This window comes from Hyla sarda, unplaced genomic scaffold, assembly GCF_029499605.1.
Source record: "Hyla sarda isolate aHylSar1 unplaced genomic scaffold, aHylSar1.hap1 scaffold_888, whole genome shotgun sequence".
NCBI classification, from domain to species: domain Eukaryota; kingdom Metazoa; phylum Chordata; class Amphibia; order Anura; family Hylidae; genus Hyla; species Hyla sarda.
In genome coordinates this window covers 700-20,046 of record NW_026610917.1, presented here as the reverse complement: position 1 = coordinate 20,046, position 19,347 = coordinate 700, and the positions used below count along the sequence as shown (strand labels likewise).

The 19,347-nt window shown below is 46.3% G+C and overlaps 8 non-coding genes and 1 pseudogene across 8 annotated transcripts; all 9 read left to right on the top strand.

Moving 5' to 3' along the window:
- The first annotated feature begins 1,422 nt into the window (after positions 1 to 1,422).
- On the top strand, positions 1,423 to 1,582 carry LOC130348840 (U2 spliceosomal RNA; annotated as a pseudogene).
- A 687-nt stretch (positions 1,583 to 2,269) lies between these two features.
- Positions 2,270 to 2,454, top strand: LOC130348837 (U2 spliceosomal RNA). The gene has a single exon (XR_008886316.1). It is a non-coding gene; the product is annotated as a U2 spliceosomal RNA (small nuclear RNA).
- Positions 2,455 to 4,539: 2,085 nt separating this feature from the next.
- On the top strand, positions 4,540 to 4,730 carry LOC130348842 (U2 spliceosomal RNA). Its single transcript, XR_008886320.1, has one exon. It is a non-coding gene; the product is annotated as a U2 spliceosomal RNA (small nuclear RNA).
- Positions 4,731 to 6,812: 2,082 nt separating this feature from the next.
- LOC130348834 (U2 spliceosomal RNA) lies at positions 6,813 to 7,003 on the top strand. The gene has a single exon (XR_008886314.1). It is a non-coding gene; the product is annotated as a U2 spliceosomal RNA (small nuclear RNA).
- Positions 7,004 to 9,084: 2,081 nt separating this feature from the next.
- Positions 9,085 to 9,275, top strand: LOC130348888 (U2 spliceosomal RNA). The gene has a single exon (XR_008886362.1). It is a non-coding gene; the product is annotated as a U2 spliceosomal RNA (small nuclear RNA).
- A 2,082-nt stretch (positions 9,276 to 11,357) lies between these two features.
- LOC130348876 (U2 spliceosomal RNA) lies at positions 11,358 to 11,548 on the top strand. Its single transcript, XR_008886351.1, has one exon. It is a non-coding gene; the product is annotated as a U2 spliceosomal RNA (small nuclear RNA).
- Positions 11,549 to 13,629: 2,081 nt separating this feature from the next.
- On the top strand, positions 13,630 to 13,820 carry LOC130348864 (U2 spliceosomal RNA). The gene has a single exon (XR_008886340.1). It is a non-coding gene; the product is annotated as a U2 spliceosomal RNA (small nuclear RNA).
- Positions 13,821 to 15,906: 2,086 nt separating this feature from the next.
- LOC130348852 (U2 spliceosomal RNA) lies at positions 15,907 to 16,097 on the top strand. Its single transcript, XR_008886329.1, has one exon. It is a non-coding gene; the product is annotated as a U2 spliceosomal RNA (small nuclear RNA).
- A 2,086-nt stretch (positions 16,098 to 18,183) lies between these two features.
- LOC130348828 (U2 spliceosomal RNA) lies at positions 18,184 to 18,374 on the top strand. Its single transcript, XR_008886308.1, has one exon. It is a non-coding gene; the product is annotated as a U2 spliceosomal RNA (small nuclear RNA).
- The last annotated feature ends 973 nt before the right edge of the window (positions 18,375 to 19,347 follow it).

Sequence of the window (19,347 nt, the reverse complement as noted above, 5' to 3'; positions counted from 1 at the left end):
TGCATCAGAAGGTGCGAGGCCCTTGCTAAATTCTGTGCACAGACTTTGAGATCTATGCTTTAGACTGTATCTAAACCTGCTCCAACATGGACTGACATTCTGGCCTACTTTCAGCCGATGCGACTTGTCTGTCGCTGAACAGTCGCTTTTTATGTATTCAGCACCTATGTATAATGTTGTAAAAATGCTCTAGAAGCTAAAGTCGCAGAAATGTCACACATATTTGGCCTGCAACTTTCTGTGCGACAAATTCAGACAGGAAAAATCAGTATAAATCCTTAGAAAATTATCCCCCAGTGTCTCCATCTGCTGGCGGTATTGAATAAGCATTGCTGCACTGATGGGGTATGCATTAGACGAAAAAAAAGAAGAAAAAGAAGAATAATACGCCCAGAAAAGAGGCGAAAAGGAGAAAAACGTAAAAAAACGTGAAAAAAAAGTAAGAGGAAGAGAAGGGAAAAAAAGGTGGAAATGGGTTTAAAAGTGATTTCGGCGGAGAAATATATATATATATATATATATATATATATATATATATATATATATATACGCGCACACACACACATATATATAAACGTATTCTCCGTTGAGATATTGCAGCCGCTGCTGTGTCCAGGCCCAGGAGCCTTAGCACTGTGCTGTGATGTCACTCAATACCACTGACATCACTAGGTGTAAACAACATCTCTCCTTTGCTGTGTATGTGACTATGGAGCTGTTTGGTGATGTCGTCTATTATGGCCTTCATAGAAGCAACAGGAGATTGTTGCATCCATCTAGAACCCTCAGAACTACAGTGCTATGATGTCACTCACTTCCACAGGCCTTGCAGAGTGTAAACAACAACAACCCAGCTTTGTTGTGTATGTAACCATAGGGATTTGTGATGTCACCTAGAACCTTCACAGCAGCGACAGCTTTATGAGGAGCATCAGCACTGCTCTGCCTGAGCAGAACCATCACCGCCATAGGTTGTCAAATAACCCGGGTTTAACCCACACAGGTAAGTCCAATGGGGTGCAGGCATGTCCTCTATGCTTACAGCTTCCCGTGGGTGTTGGTTTGATACCGTTTGGGGACAGCCAAGGAGGCATCTGCAGGCAACAAAGGTAGGTGTGTGCTTGTGTGTGTGTTTCCTATGCAGATCCTAAGCCCAGTGTCACATGCAAGTAGGAGGAGTAAGAAGGGTTCCTGGCAAATCCGGGTTATGGATTGCATTTAAAAAGGCCCCGTGGGAGTGCAATGGGCCCCTGTCTTGCTGCTTAGCAATAATGGTATGGGTTTAGGTTCTGCTGTGTGTACTGGTGGTTGACTGCCCCCCAGCCCAGAGTGTGCATGGAAAATTGTCTGGCAGCCTCCCTGACAGCAAGCAGTGATAGTGCCCATGAAGGGGACCTTGTTGGGCCCGCCCCTTTCACGGTTATCGCTTCTCGGCCTTTTGGCTAAGATCAAGTGTAGTATCTGTTCTTATCAGTTTTCATGCTGGTGGGGATGGGTGCTGCATGGAGGATGCAGGTGTACCAGGGCTTTCCGGGGCTGGTTCTGAGGAATCAGCTCGACGGCTGCCCCGATGTGACCTGTTCCCTCCGGGTCTCGCCATGAGGCTGAGAGGGTCTAGAGCCGAGGTACTTTTGTGCCTCGGGGAGTGGTGACCCCGAGGTGCCGAAACTCACTGGGAGAATAGACTCACTGAGTTGACGCACGGGCACCATAATCTCTTCACCTTGTGGCACTCACCTCTTGATTCCCGGCCTTCTGGCTAGGATCAGAGAAATTTTTATAGATCCGGCCGAATGTCCGGGCAGTATATCTGCACACATTCACTTATTTATTTCTTTTTTGTTTCACTGTGTCACTTTTTGCGTGTTGTGTGTTCACAGGATTTGTCAGGATGCGGTAGCCCTTCTGGGTGTCCCTCCTGGCGGTCTAGGGGAGGTGTGTGTGGCCATTAGGTTCCGCACCTCCCTGCAAACACCCCGGGTACTCCTGCTTTGGCAGGGTACCTACCGTAATCGGCTCTGCGGGCAGATACCTTGGCTAACGCCAAGGGGGATGCCGGGAGCATTTGTGGTCCCCTAGTAGCTTCGGCGAAAAGGGACATCGAACCTGGAACCTCGCAGGTACCTTTTGGTCCGGAGGCGAAGGGTAAGGTTTGTTGGGGGGCCTCTCTCCTATCGGAGAAGGGCTTGCGATAGACCGCATCCTTTGTGCACGTTTTTTTTTGTGTAACACGTTTGCACTTTTTCTTGCACTTTGGGTGAATCGAAAGCACGTTCCTCGGCTTTAGATTAAAAAAAAAAATCTGTTCTTATCAGTTTAATATCTGATACGTCCCCTATCTGGGGACCATATATTAAATGGATTTTTGAGAACGGGGGCCGATTTCGAAGCTTGCTTCCGTCGCCCTATGCATTGACCCGATATGGCAGTATCTTCGGGTACAGTGCACCACCCCCTTACAGGGTTAAAAAGAAAGATTCCTACTTTCATTGCTACCTGCTTGCTGGCTAGCCAGCTAGCCAGCCCTGTGGGCCTTGCTGCTGCTGCTGCTGCAGCCAAAAAACAAAAGGTGGTGCTGCTGCTGCTTCTGCTTCTGCTTGTGTCTGGCCGCTGTTGGAGCGTCCAGGCACAGGACTTCTGCTGCTGCTGACTAAATGGCCTCCTTAATTGGATCATTTGAGTAGCCAGCACACCTGTGCAGGTAGGGCATGACATGATAGGCAGCTGCCTTGATAGCGGGTGGGTGCTGAATGTTCCTAATTGACAAAATAAGATTAATGCTTATGAAGAAATATAAAATCTCATCCCTTCCCCAATATCGCGCCACACCCCTACCCCTTAATTCCCTGGTTGAACTTGATGGACATATGTCTTTTTTCGACCGTACTAACTATGTAACTATGTAACATAACATGGGGGGGGGGGTCTCCTGGCTGTTCACACAGGTGTGTCATTGCTGTACATTGACCATGCATTGCTTCTGTGGTATTGCAAAGGCAAAGACAAATGCTTCCAGCCATCCATTGCACTAATGGATTGGTCATCAGCTGGCTGTCTATGTCCCGCATCAATATAGACCAAAGTACAGAGGGTTAGGCTATGCTATTGTGCACCTACCTGATGCATCAGAAGGTGCGAGGCCCTTGCTAAATTCTGTGCACAGACTTTGAGATCTATGCTTTAGACTGTATCTAAACCTGCTCCAACATGGACTGACATTCTGGCCTACTTTCAGCCGATGCGACTTGTCTGTCGCTGAACAGTCGCTTTTTATGTATTCAGCACCTATGTATAATGTTGTAAAAATGCTCTAGAAGCTAAAGTCGCAGAAATGTCACACATATTTGGCCTGCAACTTTCTGTGCGACAAATTCAGACAGGAAAAATCAGTATAAATCCTTAGAAAATTATCCCCCAGTGTCTCCATCTGCTGGCGGTATTGAATAAGCATTGCTGCACTGATGGGGTATGCATTAGACGAAAAAAAAGAAGAAAAAGAAGAATAATACGCCCAGAAAAGAGGCGAAAAGGAGAAAAACGTAAAAAAACGTGAAAAAAAAGTAAGAGGAAGAGAAGGGAAAAAAAGGTGGAAATGGGTTTAAAAGTGATTTCGGCGGAGAAATATATATATATATATATATATATATATATATATATATATATATACGCGCACACACACACATATATATAAACGTATTCTCCGTTGAGATATTGCAGCCGCTGCTGTGTCCAGGCCCAGGAGCCTTAGCACTGTGCTGTGATGTCACTCAATACCACTGACATCACTAGGTGTAAACAACATCTCTCCTTTGCTGTGTATGTGACTATGGAGCTGTTTGGTGATGTCGTCTATTATGGCCTTCATAGAAGCAACAGGAGATTGTTGCATCCATCTAGAACCCTCAGAACTACAGTGCTATGATGTCACTCACTTCCACAGGCCTTGCAGAGTGTAAACAACAACAACCCAGCTTTGTTGTGTATGTAACCATAGGGATTTGTGATGTCACCTAGAACCTTCACAGCAGCGACAGCTTTATGAGGAGCATCAGCACTGCTCTGCCTGAGCAGAACCATCACCGCCATAGGTTGTCAAATAACCCGGGTTTAACCCACACAGGTAAGTCCAATGGGGTGCAGGCATGTCCTCTATGCTTACAGCTTTCCGTGGGTGTTGGTTTGATACCGTTTGGGGACAGCCAAGGAGGCATCTGCAGGCAACAAAGGTAGGTGTGTGCTTGTGTGTGTGTTTCCTATGCAGATCCTAAGCCCAGTGTCACATGCAAGTAGGAGGAGTAAGAAGGGTTCCTGGCAAATCCGGGTTATGGATTGCATTTAAAAAGGCCCCGTGGGAGTGCAATGGGCCCCTGTCTTGCTGCTTAGCAATAATGGTATGGGTTTAGGTTCTGCTGTGTGTACTGGTGGTTGACTGCCCCCCAGCCCAGAGTGTGCATGGAAAATTGTCTGGCAGCCTCCCTGACAGCAAGCAGTGATAGTGCCCATGAAGGGGACCTTGTTGGGCCCGCCCCTTTCACGGTTATCGCTTCTCGGCCTTTTGGCTAAGATCAAGTGTAGTATCTGTTCTTATCAGTTTAATATCTGATACGTCCCCTATCTGGGGACCATATATTAAATGGATTTTTGAGAACGGGGGCCGATTTCGAAGCTTGCTTCCGTCGCCCTATGCATTGACCCGATATGGCAGTATCTTCGGGTACAGTGCACCACCCCCTTACAGGGTTAAAAAGAAAGATTCCTACTTTCATTGCTACCTGCTTGCTGGCTAGCCAGCTAGCCAGCCCTGTGGGCCTTGCTGCTGCTGCTGCTGCAGCCAAAAAACAAAAGGTGGTGCTGCTGCTGCTTCTGCTTCTGCTTGTGTCTGGACGCTGTTGGAGCGTCCAGGCACAGGACTTCTGCTGCTGCTGACTAAATGGCCTCCTTAATTGGATCATTTGAGTAGCCAGCACACCTGTGCAGGTAGGGCATGACATGATAGGCAGCTGCCTTGATAGCGGGTGGGTGCTGAATGTTCCTAATTGACAAAATAAGATTAATGCTTATGAAGAAATATAAAATCTCATCCCTTCCCCAATATCGCGCCACACCCCTACCCCTTAATTCCCTGGTTGAACTTGATGGACATATGTCTTTTTTCGACCGTACTAACTATGTAACTATGTAACATAACATGGGGGGGGGGGGTCTCCTGGCTGTTCACACAGGTGTGTCATTGCTGTACATTGACCATGCATTGCTTCTGTGGTATTGCAAAGGCAAAGACAAATGCTTCCAGCCATCCATTGCACTAATGGATTGGTCATCAGCTGGCTGTCTATGTCCCGCATCAATATAGACCAAAGTACAGAGGGTTAGGCTATGCTATTGTGCACCTACCTGATGCATCAGAAGGTGCGAGGCCCTTGCTAAATTCTGTGCACAGACTTTGAGATCTATGCTTTAGACTGTATCTAAACCTGCTCCAACATGGACTGACATTCTGGCCTACTTTCAGCCGATGCGACTTGTCTGTCGCTGAACAGTCGCTTTTTATGTATTCAGCACCTATGTATAATGTTGTAAAAATGCTCTAGAAGCTAAAGTCGCAGAAATGTCACACATATTTGGCCTGCAACTTTCTGTGCGACAAATTCAGACAGGAAAAATCAGTATAAATCCTTAGAAAATTATCCCCCAGTGTCTCCATCTGCTGGCGGTATTGAATAAGCATTGCTGCACTGATGGGGTATGCATTAGACGAAAAAAAAGAAGAAAAAGAAGAATAATACGCCCAGAAAAGAGGCGAAAAGGAGAAAAACGTAAAAAAACGTGAAAAAAAAGTAAGAGGAAGAGAAGGGAAAAAAAGGTGGAAATGGGTTTAAAAGTGATTTCGGCGGAGAAATATATATATATATATATATATATATATATATATATATATACGCGCACACACACACATATATATAAACGTATTCTCCGTTGAGATATTGCAGCCGCTGCTGTGTCCAGGCCCAGGAGCCTTAGCACTGTGCTGTGATGTCACTCAATACCACTGACATCACTAGGTGTAAACAACATCTCTCCTTTGCTGTGTATGTGACTATGGAGCTGTTTGGTGATGTCGTCTATTATGGCCTTCATAGAAGCAACAGGAGATTGTTGCATCCATCTAGAACCCTCAGAACTACAGTGCTATGATGTCACTCACTTCCACAGGCCTTGCAGAGTGTAAACAACAACAACCCAGCTTTGTTGTGTATGTAACCATAGGGATTTGTGATGTCACCTAGAACCTTCACAGCAGCGACAGCTTTATGAGGAGCATCAGCACTGCTCTGCCTGAGCAGAACCATCACCGCCATAGGTTGTCAAATAACCCGGGTTTAACCCACACAGGTAAGTCCAATGGGGTGCAGGCATGTCCTCTATGCTTACAGCTTCCCGTGGGTGTTGGTTTGATACCGTTTGGGGACAGCCAAGGAGGCATCTGCAGGCAACAAAGGTAGGTGTGTGCTTGTGTGTGTGTTTCCTATGCAGATCCTAAGCCCAGTGTCACATGCAAGTAGGAGGAGTAAGAAGGGTTCCTGGCAAATCCGGGTTATGGATTGCATTTAAAAAGGCCCCGTGGGAGTGCAATGGGCCCCTGTCTTGCTGCTTAGCAATAATGGTATGGGTTTAGGTTCTGCTGTGTGTACTGGTGGTTGACTGCCCCCCAGCCCAGAGTGTGCATGGAAAATTGTCTGGCAGCCTCCCTGACAGCAAGCAGTGATAGTGCCCATGAAGGGGACCTTGTTGGGCCCGCCCCTTTCACGGTTATCGCTTCTCGGCCTTTTGGCTAAGATCAAGTGTAGTATCTGTTCTTATCAGTTTAATATCTGATACGTCCCCTATCTGGGGACCATATATTAAATGGATTTTTGAGAACGGGGGCCGATTTCGAAGCTTGCTTCCGTCGCCCTATGCATTGACCCGATATGGCAGTATCTTCGGGTACAGTGCACCACCCCCTTACAGGGTTAAAAAGAAAGATTCCTACTTTCATTGCTACCTGCTTGCTGGCTAGCCAGCTAGCCAGCCCTGTGGGCCTTGCTGCTGCTGCTGCTGCAGCCAAAAAACAAAAGGTGGTGCTGCTGCTGCTTCTGCTTCTGCTTGTGTCTGGCCGCTGTTGGAGCGTCCAGGCACAGGACTTCTGCTGCTGCTGACTAAATGGCCTCCTTAATTGGATCATTTGAGTAGCCAGCACACCTGTGCAGGTAGGGCATGACATGATAGGCAGCTGCCTTGATAGCGGGTGGGTGCTGAATGTTCCTAATTGACAAAATAAGATTAATGCTTATGAAGAAATATAAAATCTCATCCCTTCCCCAATATCGCGCCACACCCCTACCCCTTAATTCCCTGGTTGAACTTGATGGACATATGTCTTTTTTCGACCGTACTAACTATGTAACTATGTAACATAACATGGGGGGGGGGGTCTCCTGGCTGTTCACACAGGTGTGTCATTGCTGTACATTGACCATGCATTGCTTCTGTGGTATTGCAAAGGCAAAGACAAATGCTTCCAGCCATCCATTGCACTAATGGATTGGTCATCAGCTGGCTGTCTATGTCCCGCATCAATATAGACCAAAGTACAGAGGGTTAGGCTATGCTATTGTGCACCTACCTGATGCATCAGAAGGTGCGAGGCCCTTGCTAAATTCTGTGCACAGACTTTGAGATCTATGCTTTAGACTGTATCTAAACCTGCTCCAACATGGACTGACATTCTGGCCTACTTTCAGCCGATGCGACTTGTCTGTCGCTGAACAGTCGCTTTTTATGTATTCAGCACCTATGTATAATGTTGTAAAAATGCTCTAGAAGCTAAAGTCGCAGAAATGTCACACATATTTGGCCTGCAACTTTCTGTGCGACAAATTCAGACAGGAAAAATCAGTATAAATCCTTAGAAAATTATCCCCCAGTGTCTCCATCTGCTGGCGGTATTGAATAAGCATTGCTGCACTGATGGGGTATGCATTAGACGAAAAAAAAGAAGAAAAAGAAGAATAATACGCCCAGAAAAGAGGCGAAAAGGAGAAAAACGTAAAAAAACGTGAAAAAAAAGTAAGAGGAAGAGAAGGGAAAAAAAGGTGGAAATGGGTTTAAAAGTGATTTCGGCGGAGAAATATATATATATATATATATATATATATATATATATATACGCGCACACACACACATATATATATAAACGTATTCTCCGTTGAGATATTGCAGCCGCTGCTGTGTCCAGGCCCAGGAGCCTTAGCACTGTGCTGTGATGTCACTCAATACCACTGACATCACTAGGTGTAAACAACATCTCTCCTTTGCTGTGTATGTGACTATGGAGCTGTTTGGTGATGTCGTCTATTATGGCCTTCATAGAAGCAACAGGAGATTGTTGCATCCATCTAGAACCCTCAGAACTACAGTGCTATGATGTCACTCACTTCCACAGGCCTTGCAGAGTGTAAACAACAACAACCCAGCTTTGTTGTGTATGTAACCATAGGGATTTGTGATGTCACCTAGAACCTTCACAGCAGCGACAGCTTTATGAGGAGCATCAGCACTGCTCTGCCTGAGCAGAACCATCACCGCCATAGGTTGTCAAATAACCCGGGTTTAACCCACACAGGTAAGTCCAATGGGGTGCAGGCATGTCCTCTATGCTTACAGCTTCCCGTGGGTGTTGGTTTGATACCGTTTGGGGACAGCCAAGGAGGCATCTGCAGGCAACAAAGGTAGGTGTGTGCTTGTGTGTGTGTTTCCTATGCAGATCCTAAGCCCAGTGTCACATGCAAGTAGGAGGAGTAAGAAGGGTTCCTGGCAAATCCGGGTTATGGATTGCATTTAAAAAGGCCCCGTGGGAGTGCAATGGGCCCCTGTCTTGCTGCTTAGCAATAATGGTATGGGTTTAGGTTCTGCTGTGTGTACTGGTGGTTGACTGCCCCCCAGCCCAGAGTGTGCATGGAAAATTGTCTGGCAGCCTCCCTGACAGCAAGCAGTGATAGTGCCCATGAAGGGGACCTTGTTGGGCCCGCCCCTTTCACGGTTATCGCTTCTCGGCCTTTTGGCTAAGATCAAGTGTAGTATCTGTTCTTATCAGTTTAATATCTGATACGTCCCCTATCTGGGGACCATATATTAAATGGATTTTTGAGAACGGGGGCCGATTTCGAAGCTTGCTTCCGTCGCCCTATGCATTGACCCGATATGGCAGTATCTTCGGGTACAGTGCACCACCCCCTTACAGGGTTAAAAAGAAAGATTCCTACTTTCATTGCTACCTGCTTGCTGGCTAGCCAGCTAGCCAGCCCTGTGGGCCTTGCTGCTGCTGCTGCTGCTGCCAAAAAACAAAAGGTGGTGCTGCTGCTGCTTCTGCTTCTGCTTGTGTCTGGCCGCTGTTGGAGCGTCCAGGCACAGGACTTCTGCTGCTGCTGACTAAATGGCCTCCTTAATTGGATCATTTGAGTAGCCAGCACACCTGTGCAGGTAGGGCATGACATGATAGGCAGCTGCCTTGATAGCGGGTGGGTGCTGAATGTTCCTAATTGACAAAATAAGATTAATGCTTATGAAGAAATATAAAATCTCATCCCTTCCCCAATATCGCGCCACACCCCTACCCCTTAATTCCCTGGTTGAACTTGATGGACATATGTCTTTTTTCGACCGTACTAACTATGTAACTATGTAACATAACATGGGGGGGGGGGGTCTCCTGGCTGTTCACACAGGTGTGTCATTGCTGTACATTGACCATGCATTGCTTCTGTGGTATTGCAAAGGCAAAGACAAATGCTTCCAGCCATCCATTGCACTAATGGATTGGTCATCAGCTGGCTGTCTATGTCCCGCATCAATATAGACCAAAGTACAGAGGGTTAGGCTATGCTATTGTGCACCTACCTGATGCATCAGAAGGTGCGAGGCCCTTGCTAAATTCTGTGCACAGACTTTGAGATCTATGCTTTAGACTGTATCTAAACCTGCTCCAACATGGACTGACATTCTGGCCTACTTTCAGCCGATGCGACTTGTCTGTCGCTGAACAGTCGCTTTTTATGTATTCAGCACCTATGTATAATGTTGTAAAAATGCTCTAGAAGCTAAAGTCGCAGAAATGTCACACATATTTGGCCTGCAACTTTCTGTGCGACAAATTCAGACAGGAAAAATCAGTATAAATCCTTAGAAAATTATCCCCCAGTGTCTCCATCTGCTGGCGGTATTGAATAAGCATTGCTGCACTGATGGGGTATGCATTAGACGAAAAAAAAGAAGAAAAAGAAGAATAATACGCCCAGAAAAGAGGCGAAAAGGAGAAAAACGTAAAAAAACGTGAAAAAAAAGTAAGAGGAAGAGAAGGGAAAAAAAGGTGGAAATGGGTTTAAAAGTGATTTCGGCGGAGAAATATATATATATATATATATATATATATATATATATATATACGCGCACACACACACATATATATAAACGTATTCTCCGTTGAGATATTGCAGCCGCTGCTGTGTCCAGGCCCAGGAGCCTTAGCACTGTGCTGTGATGTCACTCAATACCACTGACATCACTAGGTGTAAACAACATCTCTCCTTTGCTGTGTATGTGACTATGGAGCTGTTTGGTGATGTCGTCTATTATGGCCTTCATAGAAGCAACAGGAGATTGTTGCATCCATCTAGAACCCTCAGAACTACAGTGCTATGATGTCACTCACTTCCACAGGCCTTGCAGAGTGTAAACAACAACAACCCAGCTTTGTTGTGTATGTAACCATAGGGATTTGTGATGTCACCTAGAACCTTCACAGCAGCGACAGCTTTATGAGGAGCATCAGCACTGCTCTGCCTGAGCAGAACCATCACCGCCATAGGTTGTCAAATAACCCGGGTTTAACCCACACAGGTAAGTCCAATGGGGTGCAGGCATGTCCTCTATGCTTACAGCTTCCCGTGGGTGTTGGTTTGATACCGTTTGGGGACAGCCAAGGAGGCATCTGCAGGCAACAAAGGTAGGTGTGTGCTTGTGTGTGTGTTTCCTATGCAGATCCTAAGCCCAGTGTCACATGCAAGTAGGAGGAGTAAGAAGGGTTCCTGGCAAATCCGGGTTATGGATTGCATTTAAAAAGGCCCCGTGGGAGTGCAATGGGCCCCTGTCTTGCTGCTTAGCAATAATGGTATGGGTTTAGGTTCTGCTGTGTGTACTGGTGGTTGACTGCCCCCCAGCCCAGAGTGTGCATGGAAAATTGTCTGGCAGCCTCCCTGACAGCAAGCAGTGATAGTGCCCATGAAGGGGACCTTGTTGGGCCCGCCCCTTTCACGGTTATCGCTTCTCGGCCTTTTGGCTAAGATCAAGTGTAGTATCTGTTCTTATCAGTTTAATATCTGATACGTCCCCTATCTGGGGACCATATATTAAATGGATTTTTGAGAACGGGGGCCGATTTCGAAGCTTGCTTCCGTCGCCCTATGCATTGACCCGATATGGCAGTATCTTCGGGTACAGTGCACCACCCCCTTACAGGGTTAAAAAGAAAGATTCCTACTTTCATTGCTACCTGCTTGCTGGCTAGCCAGCTAGCCAGCCCTGTGGGCCTTGCTGCTGCTGCTGCTGCAGCCAAAAAACAAAAGGTGGTGCTGCTGCTGCTTCTGCTTCTGCTTGTGTCTGGCCGCTGTTGGAGCGTCCAGGCACAGGACTTCTGCTGCTGCTGACTAAATGGCCTCCTTAATTGGATCATTTGAGTAGCCAGCACACCTGTGCAGGTAGGGCATGACATGATAGGCAGCTGCCTTGATAGCGGGTGGGTGCTGAATGTTCCTAATTGACAAAATAAGATTAATGCTTATGAAGAAATATAAAATCTCATCCCTTCCCCAATATCGCGCCACACCCCTACCCCTTAATTCCCTGGTTGAACTTGATGGACATATGTCTTTTTTCGACCGTACTAACTATGTAACTATGTAACATAACATGGGGGGGGGGGTCTCCTGGCTGTTCACACAGGTGTGTCATTGCTGTACATTGACCATGCATTGCTTCTGTGGTATTGCAAAGGCAAAGACAAATGCTTCCAGCCATCCATTGCACTAATGGATTGGTCATCAGCTGGCTGTCTATGTCCCGCATCAATATAGACCAAAGTACAGAGGGTTAGGCTATGCTATTGTGCACCTACCTGATGCATCAGAAGGTGCGAGGCCCTTGCTAAATTCTGTGCACAGACTTTGAGATCTATGCTTTAGACTGTATCTAAACCTGCTCCAACATGGACTGACATTCTGGCCTACTTTCAGCCGATGCGACTTGTCTGTCGCTGAACAGTCGCTTTTTATGTATTCAGCACCTATGTATAATGTTGTAAAAATGCTCTAGAAGCTAAAGTCGCAGAAATGTCGCACATATTTGGCCTGCAACTTTCTGTGCGACAAATTCAGACAGGAAAAATCAGTATAAATCCTTAGAAAATTATCCCCCAGTGTCTCCATCTGCTGGCGGTATTGAATAAGCATTGCTGCACTGATGGGGTATGCATTAGACGAAAAAAAAGAAGAAAAAGATGAATAATACGCCCAGAAAAGAGGCGAAAAGGAGAAAAACGTAAAAAAACGTGAAAAAAAAGTAAGAGGAAGAGAAGGGAAAAAAAGGTGGAAATGGGTTTAAAAGTGATTTCGGCGGAGAAATATATATATATATATATATATATATATATATATATATATACGCGCACACACACACATATATATAAACGTATTCTCCGTTGAGATATTGCAGCCGCTGCTGTGTCCAGGCCCAGGAGCCTTAGCACTGTGCTGTGATGTCACTCAATACCACTGACATCACTAGGTGTAAACAACATCTCTCCTTTGCTGTGTATGTGACTATGGAGCTGTCTGGTGATGTCGTCTATTATGGCCTTCATAGAAGCAACAGGAGATTGTTGCATCCATCTAGAACCCTCAGAACTACAGTGCTATGATGTCACTCACTTCCACAGGCCTTGCAGAGTGTAAACAACAACAACCCAGCTTTGTTGTGTATGTAACCATAGGGATTTGTGATGTCACCTAGAACCTTCACAGCAGCGACAGCTTTATGAGGAGCATCAGCACTGCTCTGCCTGAGCAGAACCATCACCGCCATAGGTTGTCAAATAACCCGGGTTTAACCCACACAGGTAAGTCCAATGGGGTGCAGGCATGTCCTCTATGCTTACAGCTTCCCGTGGGTGTTGGTTTGATACCGTTTGGGGACAGCCAAGGAGGCATCTGCAGGCAACAAAGGTAGGTGTGTGCTTGTGTGTGTGTTTCCTATGCAGATCCTAAGCCCAGTGTCACATGCAAGTAGGAGGAGTAAGAAGGGTTCCTGGCAAATCCGGGTTATGGATTGCATTTAAAAAGGCCCCGTGGGAGTGCAATGGGCCCCTGTCTTGCTGCTTAGCAATAATGGTATGGGTTTAGGTTCTGCTGTGTGTACTGGTGGTTGACTGCCCCCCAGCCCAGAGTGTGCATGGAAAATTGTCTGGCAGCCTCCCTGACAGCAAGCAGTGATAGTGCCCATGAAGGGGACCTTGTTGGGCCCGCCCCTTTCACGGTTATCGCTTCTCGGCCTTTTGGCTAAGATCAAGTGTAGTATCTGTTCTTATCAGTTTAATATCTGATACGTCCCCTATCTGGGGACCATATATTAAATGGATTTTTGAGAACGGGGGCCGATTTCGAAGCTTGCTTCCGTCGCCCTATGCATTGACCCGATATGGCAGTATCTTCGGGTACAGTGCACCACCCCCTTACAGGGTTAAAAAGAAAGATTCCTACTTTCATTGCTACCTGCTTGCTGGCTAGCCAGCTAGCCAGCCCTGTGGGCCTTGCTGCTGCTGCTGCTGCAGCCAAAAAACAAAAGGTGGTGCTGCTGCTGCTTCTGCTTCTGCTTGTGTCTGGCCGCTGTTGGAGCGTCCAGGCACAGGACTTCTGCTGCTGCTGACTAAATGGCCTCCTTAATTGGATCATTTGAGTAGCCAGCACACCTGTGCAGGTAGGGCATGACATGATAGGCAGCTGCCTTGATAGCGGGTGGGTGCTGAATGTTCCTAATTGACAAAATAAGATTAATGCTTATGAAGAAATATAAAATCTCATCCCTTCCCCAATATCGCGCCACACCCCTACCCCTTAATTCCCTGGTTGAACTTGATGGACATATGTCTTTTTTCGACCGTACTAACTATGTAACTATGTAACATAACATGGGGGGGGGGGGTCTCCTGGCTGTTCACACAGGTGTGTCATTGCTGTACATTGACCATGCATTGCTTCTGTGGTATTGCAAAGGCAAAGACAAATGCTTCCAGCCATCCATTGCACTAATGGATTGGTCATCAGCTGGCTGTCTATGTCCCGCATCAATATAGACCAAAGTACAGAGGGTTAGGCTATGCTATTGTGCACCTACCTGATGCATCAGAAGGTGCGAGGCCCTTGCTAAATTCTGTGCACAGACTTTGAGATCTATGCTTTAGACTGTATCTAAACCTGCTCCAACATGGACTGACATTCTGGCCTACTTTCAGCCGATGCGACTTGTCTGTCGCTGAACAGTCGCTTTTTATGTATTCAGCACCTATGTATAATGTTGTAAAAATGCTCTAGAAGCTAAAGTCGCAGAAATGTCACACATATTTGGCCTGCAACTTTCTGTGCGACAAATTCAGACAGGAAAAATCAGTATAAATCCTTAGAAAATTATCCCCCAGTGTCTCCATCTGCTGGCGGTATTGAATAAGCATTGCTGCACTGATGGGGTATGCATTAGACGAAAAAAAAGAAGAAAAAGAAGAATAATACGCCCAGAAAAGAGGCGAAAAGGAGAAAAACGTAAAAAAACGTGAAAAAAAAGTAAGAGGAAGAGAAGGGAAAAAAAGGTGGAAATGGGTTTAAAAGTGATTTCGGCGGAGAAATATATATATATATATATATATATATATATATATATATATATATACGCGCACACACACACATATATATAAACGTATTCTCCGTTGAGATATTGCAGCCGCTGCTGTGTCCAGGCCCAGGAGCCTTAGCACTGTGCTGTGATGTCACTCAATACCACTGACATCACTAGGTGTAAACAACATCTCTCCTTTGCTGTGTATGTGACTATGGAGCTGTTTGGTGATGTCGTCTATTATGGCCTTCATAGAAGCAACAGGAGATTGTTGCATCCATCTAGAACCCTCAGAACTACAGTGCTATGATGTCACTCACTTCCACAGGCCTTGCAGAGTGTAAACAACAACAACCCAGCTTTGTTGTGTATGTAACCATAGGGATTTGTGATGTCACCTAGAACCTTCACAGCAGCGACAGCTTTATGAGGAGCATCAGCACTGCTCTGCCTGAGCAGAACCATCACCGCCATAGGTTGTCAAATAACCCGGGTTTAACCCACACAGGTAAGTCCAATGGGGTGCAGGCATGTCCTCTATGCTTACAGCTTCCCGTGGGTGTTGGTTTGATACCGTTTGGGGACAGCCAAGGAGGCATCTGCAGGCAACAAAGGTAGGTGTGTGCTTGTGTGTGTGTTTCCTATGCAGATCCTAAGCCCAGTGTCACATGCAAGTAGGAGGAGTAAGAAGGGTTCCTGGCAAATCCGGGTTATGGATTGCATTTAAAAAGGCCCCGTGGGAGTGCAATGGGCCCCTGTCTTGCTGCTTAGCAATAATGGTATGGGTTTAGGTTCTGCTGTGTGTACTGGTGGTTGACTGCCCCCCAGCCCAGAGTGTGCATGGAAAATTGTCTGGCAGCCTCCCTGACAGCAAGCAGTGATAGTGCCCATGAAGGGGACCTTGTTGGGCCCGCCCCTTTCACGGTTATCGCTTCTCGGCCTTTTGGCTAAGATCAAGTGTAGTATCTGTTCTTATCAGTTTAATATCTGATACGTCCCCTATCTGGGGACCATATATTAAATGGATTTTTGAGAACGGGGGCCGATTTCGAAGCTTGCTTCCGTCGCCCTATGCATTGACCCGATATGGCAGTATCTTCGGGTACAGTGCACCACCCCCTTACAGGGTTAAAAAGAAAGATTCCTACTTTCATTGCTACCTGCTTGCTGGCTAGCCAGCTAGCCAGCCCTGTGGGCCTTGCTGCTGCTGCTGCTGCAGCCAAAAAACAAAAGGTGGTGCTGCTGCTGCTTCTGCTTCTGCTTGTGTCTGGCCGCTGTTGGAGCGTCCAGGCACAGGACTTCTGCTGCTGCTGACTAAATGGCCTCCTTAATTGGATCATTTGAGTAGCCAGCACACCTGTGCAGGTAGGGCATGACATGATAGGCAGCTGCCTTGATAGCGGGTGGGTGCTGAATGTTCCTAATTGACAAAATAAGATTAATGCTTATGAAGAAATATAAAATCTCATCCCTTCCCCAATATCGCGCCACACCCCTACCCCTTAATTCCCTGGTTGAACTTGATGGACATATGTCTTTTTTCGACCGTACTAACTATGTAACTATGTAACATAACATGGGGGGGGGGGGTCTCCTGGCTGTTCACACAGGTGTGTCATTGCTGTACATTGACCATGCATTGCTTCTGTGGTATTGCAAAGGCAAAGACAAATGCTTCCAGCCATCCATTGCACTAATGGATTGGTCATCAGCTGGCTGTCTATGTCCCGCATCAATATAGACCAAAGTACAGAGGGTTAGGCTATGCTATTGTGCACCTACCTGATGCATCAGAAGGTGCGAGGCCCTTGCTAAATTCTGTGCACAGACTTTGAGATCTATGCTTTAGACTGTATCTAAACCTGCTCCAACATGGACTGACATTCTGGCCTACTTTCAGCCGATGCGACTTGTCTGTCGCTGAACAGTCGCTTTTTATGTATTCAGCACCTATGTATAATGTTGTAAAAATGCTCTAGAAGCTAAAGTCGCAGAAATGTCACACATATTTGGCCTGCAACTTTCTGTGCGACAAATTCAGACAGGAAAAATCAGTATAAATCCTTAGAAAATTATCCCCCAGTGTCTCCATCTGCTGGCGGTATTGAATAAGCATTGCTGCACTGATGGGGTATGCATTAGACGAAAAAAAAGAAGAAAAAGAAGAATAATACGCCCAGAAAAGAGGCGAAAAGGAGAAAAACGTAAAAAAACGTGAAAAAAAAGTAAGAGGAAGAGAAGGGAAAAAAAGGTGGAAATGGGTTTAAAAGTGATTTCGGCGGAGAAATATATATATATATATATATATATATATATATATATATATATATACGCGCACACACACACATATATATAAACGTATTCTCCGTTGAGATATTGCAGCCGCTGCTGTGTCCAGGCCCAGGAGCCTTAGCACTGTGCTGTGATGTCACTCAATACCACTGACATCACTAGGTGTAAACAACATCTCTCCTTTGCTGTGTATGTGACTATGGAGCTGTTTGGTGATGTCGTCTATTATGGCCTTCATAGAAGCAACAGGAGATTGTTGCATCCATCTAGAACCCTCAGAACTACAGTGCTATGATGTCACTCACTTCCACAGGCCTTGCAGAGTGTAAACAACAACAACCCAGCTTTGTTGTGTATGTAACCATAGGGATTTGTGATGTCACCTAGAACCTTCACAGCAGCGACAGCTTTATGAGGAGCATCAGCACTGCTCTGCCTGAGCAGAACCATCACCGCCATAGGTTGTCAAATAACCCGGGTTTAACCCACACAGGTAAGTCCAATGGGGTGCAGGCATGTCCTCTATGCTTACAGCTTCCCGTGGGTGTTGGTTTGATACCGTTTGGGGACAGCCAAGGAGGCATCTGCAGGCAACAAAGGTAGGTGTGTGCTTGTGTGTGTGTTTCCTATGCAGATCCTAAGCCCAGTGTCACATGCAAGTAGGAGGAGTAAGAAGGGTTCCTGGCAAATCCGGGTTATGGATTGCATTTAAAAAGGCCCCGTGGGAGTGCAATGGGCCCCTGTCTTGCTGCTTAGCAATAATGGTATGGGTTTAGGTTCTGCTGTGTGTACTGGTGGTTGACTGCCCCCCAGCCCAGAGTGTGCATGGAAAATTGTCTGGCAGCCTCCCTGACAGCAAGCAGTGATAGTGCCCATGAAGGGGACCTTGTTGGGCCCGCCCCTTTCACGGTTATCGCTTCTCGGCCTTTTGGCTAAGATCAAGTGTAGTATCTGTTCTTATCAGTTTAATATCTGATACGTCCCCTATCTGGGGACCATATATTAAATGGATTTTTGAGAACGGGGGCCGATTTCGAAGCTTGCTTCCGTCGCCCTATGCATTGACCCGATATGGCAGTATCTTCGGGTACAGTGCACCACCCCCTTACAGGGTTAAAAAGAAAGATTCCTACTTTCATTGCTACCTGCTTGCTGGCTAGCCAGCTAGCCAGCCCTGTGGGCCTTGCTGCTGCTGCTGCTGCAGCCAAAAAACAAAAGGTGGTGCTGCTGCTGCTTCTGCTTCTGCTTGTGTCTGGCCGCTGTTGGAGCGTCCAGGCACAGGACTTCTGCTGCTGCTGACTAAATGGCCTCCTTAATTGGATCATTTGAGTAGCCAGCACACCTGTGCAGGTAGGGCATGACATGATAGGCAGCTGCCTTGATAGCGGGTGGGTGCTGAATGTTCCTAATTGACAAAATAAGATTAATGCTTATGAAGAAATATAAAATCTCATCCCTTCCCCAATATCGCGCCACACCCCTACCCCTTAATTCCCTGGTTGAACTTGATGGACATATGTCTTTTTTCGACCGTACTAACTATGTAACTATGTAACATAACATGGGGGGGGGGGGTCTCCTGGCTGTTCACACAGGTGTGTCATTGCTGTACATTGACCATGCATTGCTTCTGTGGTATTGCAAAGGCAAAGACAAATGCTTCCAGCCATCCATTGCACTAATGGATTGGTCATCAGCTGGCTGTCTATGTCCCGCATCAATATAGACCAAAGTACAGAGGGTTAGGCTATGCTATTGTGCACCTACCTGATGCATCAGAAGGTGCGAGGCCCTTGCTAAATTCTGTGCACAGACTTTGAGATCTATGCTTTAGACTGTATCTAAACCTGCTCCAACATGGACTGACATTCTGGCCTACTTTCAGCCGATGCGACTTGTCTGTCGCTGAACAGTCGCTTTTTATGTATTCAGCACCTATGTATAATGTTGTAAAAATGCTCTAGAAGCTAAAGTCGCAGAAATGTCACACATATTTGGCCTGCAACTTTCTGTGCGACAAATTCAGACAGGAAAAATCAGTATAAATCCTTAGAAAATTATCCCCCAGTGTCTCCA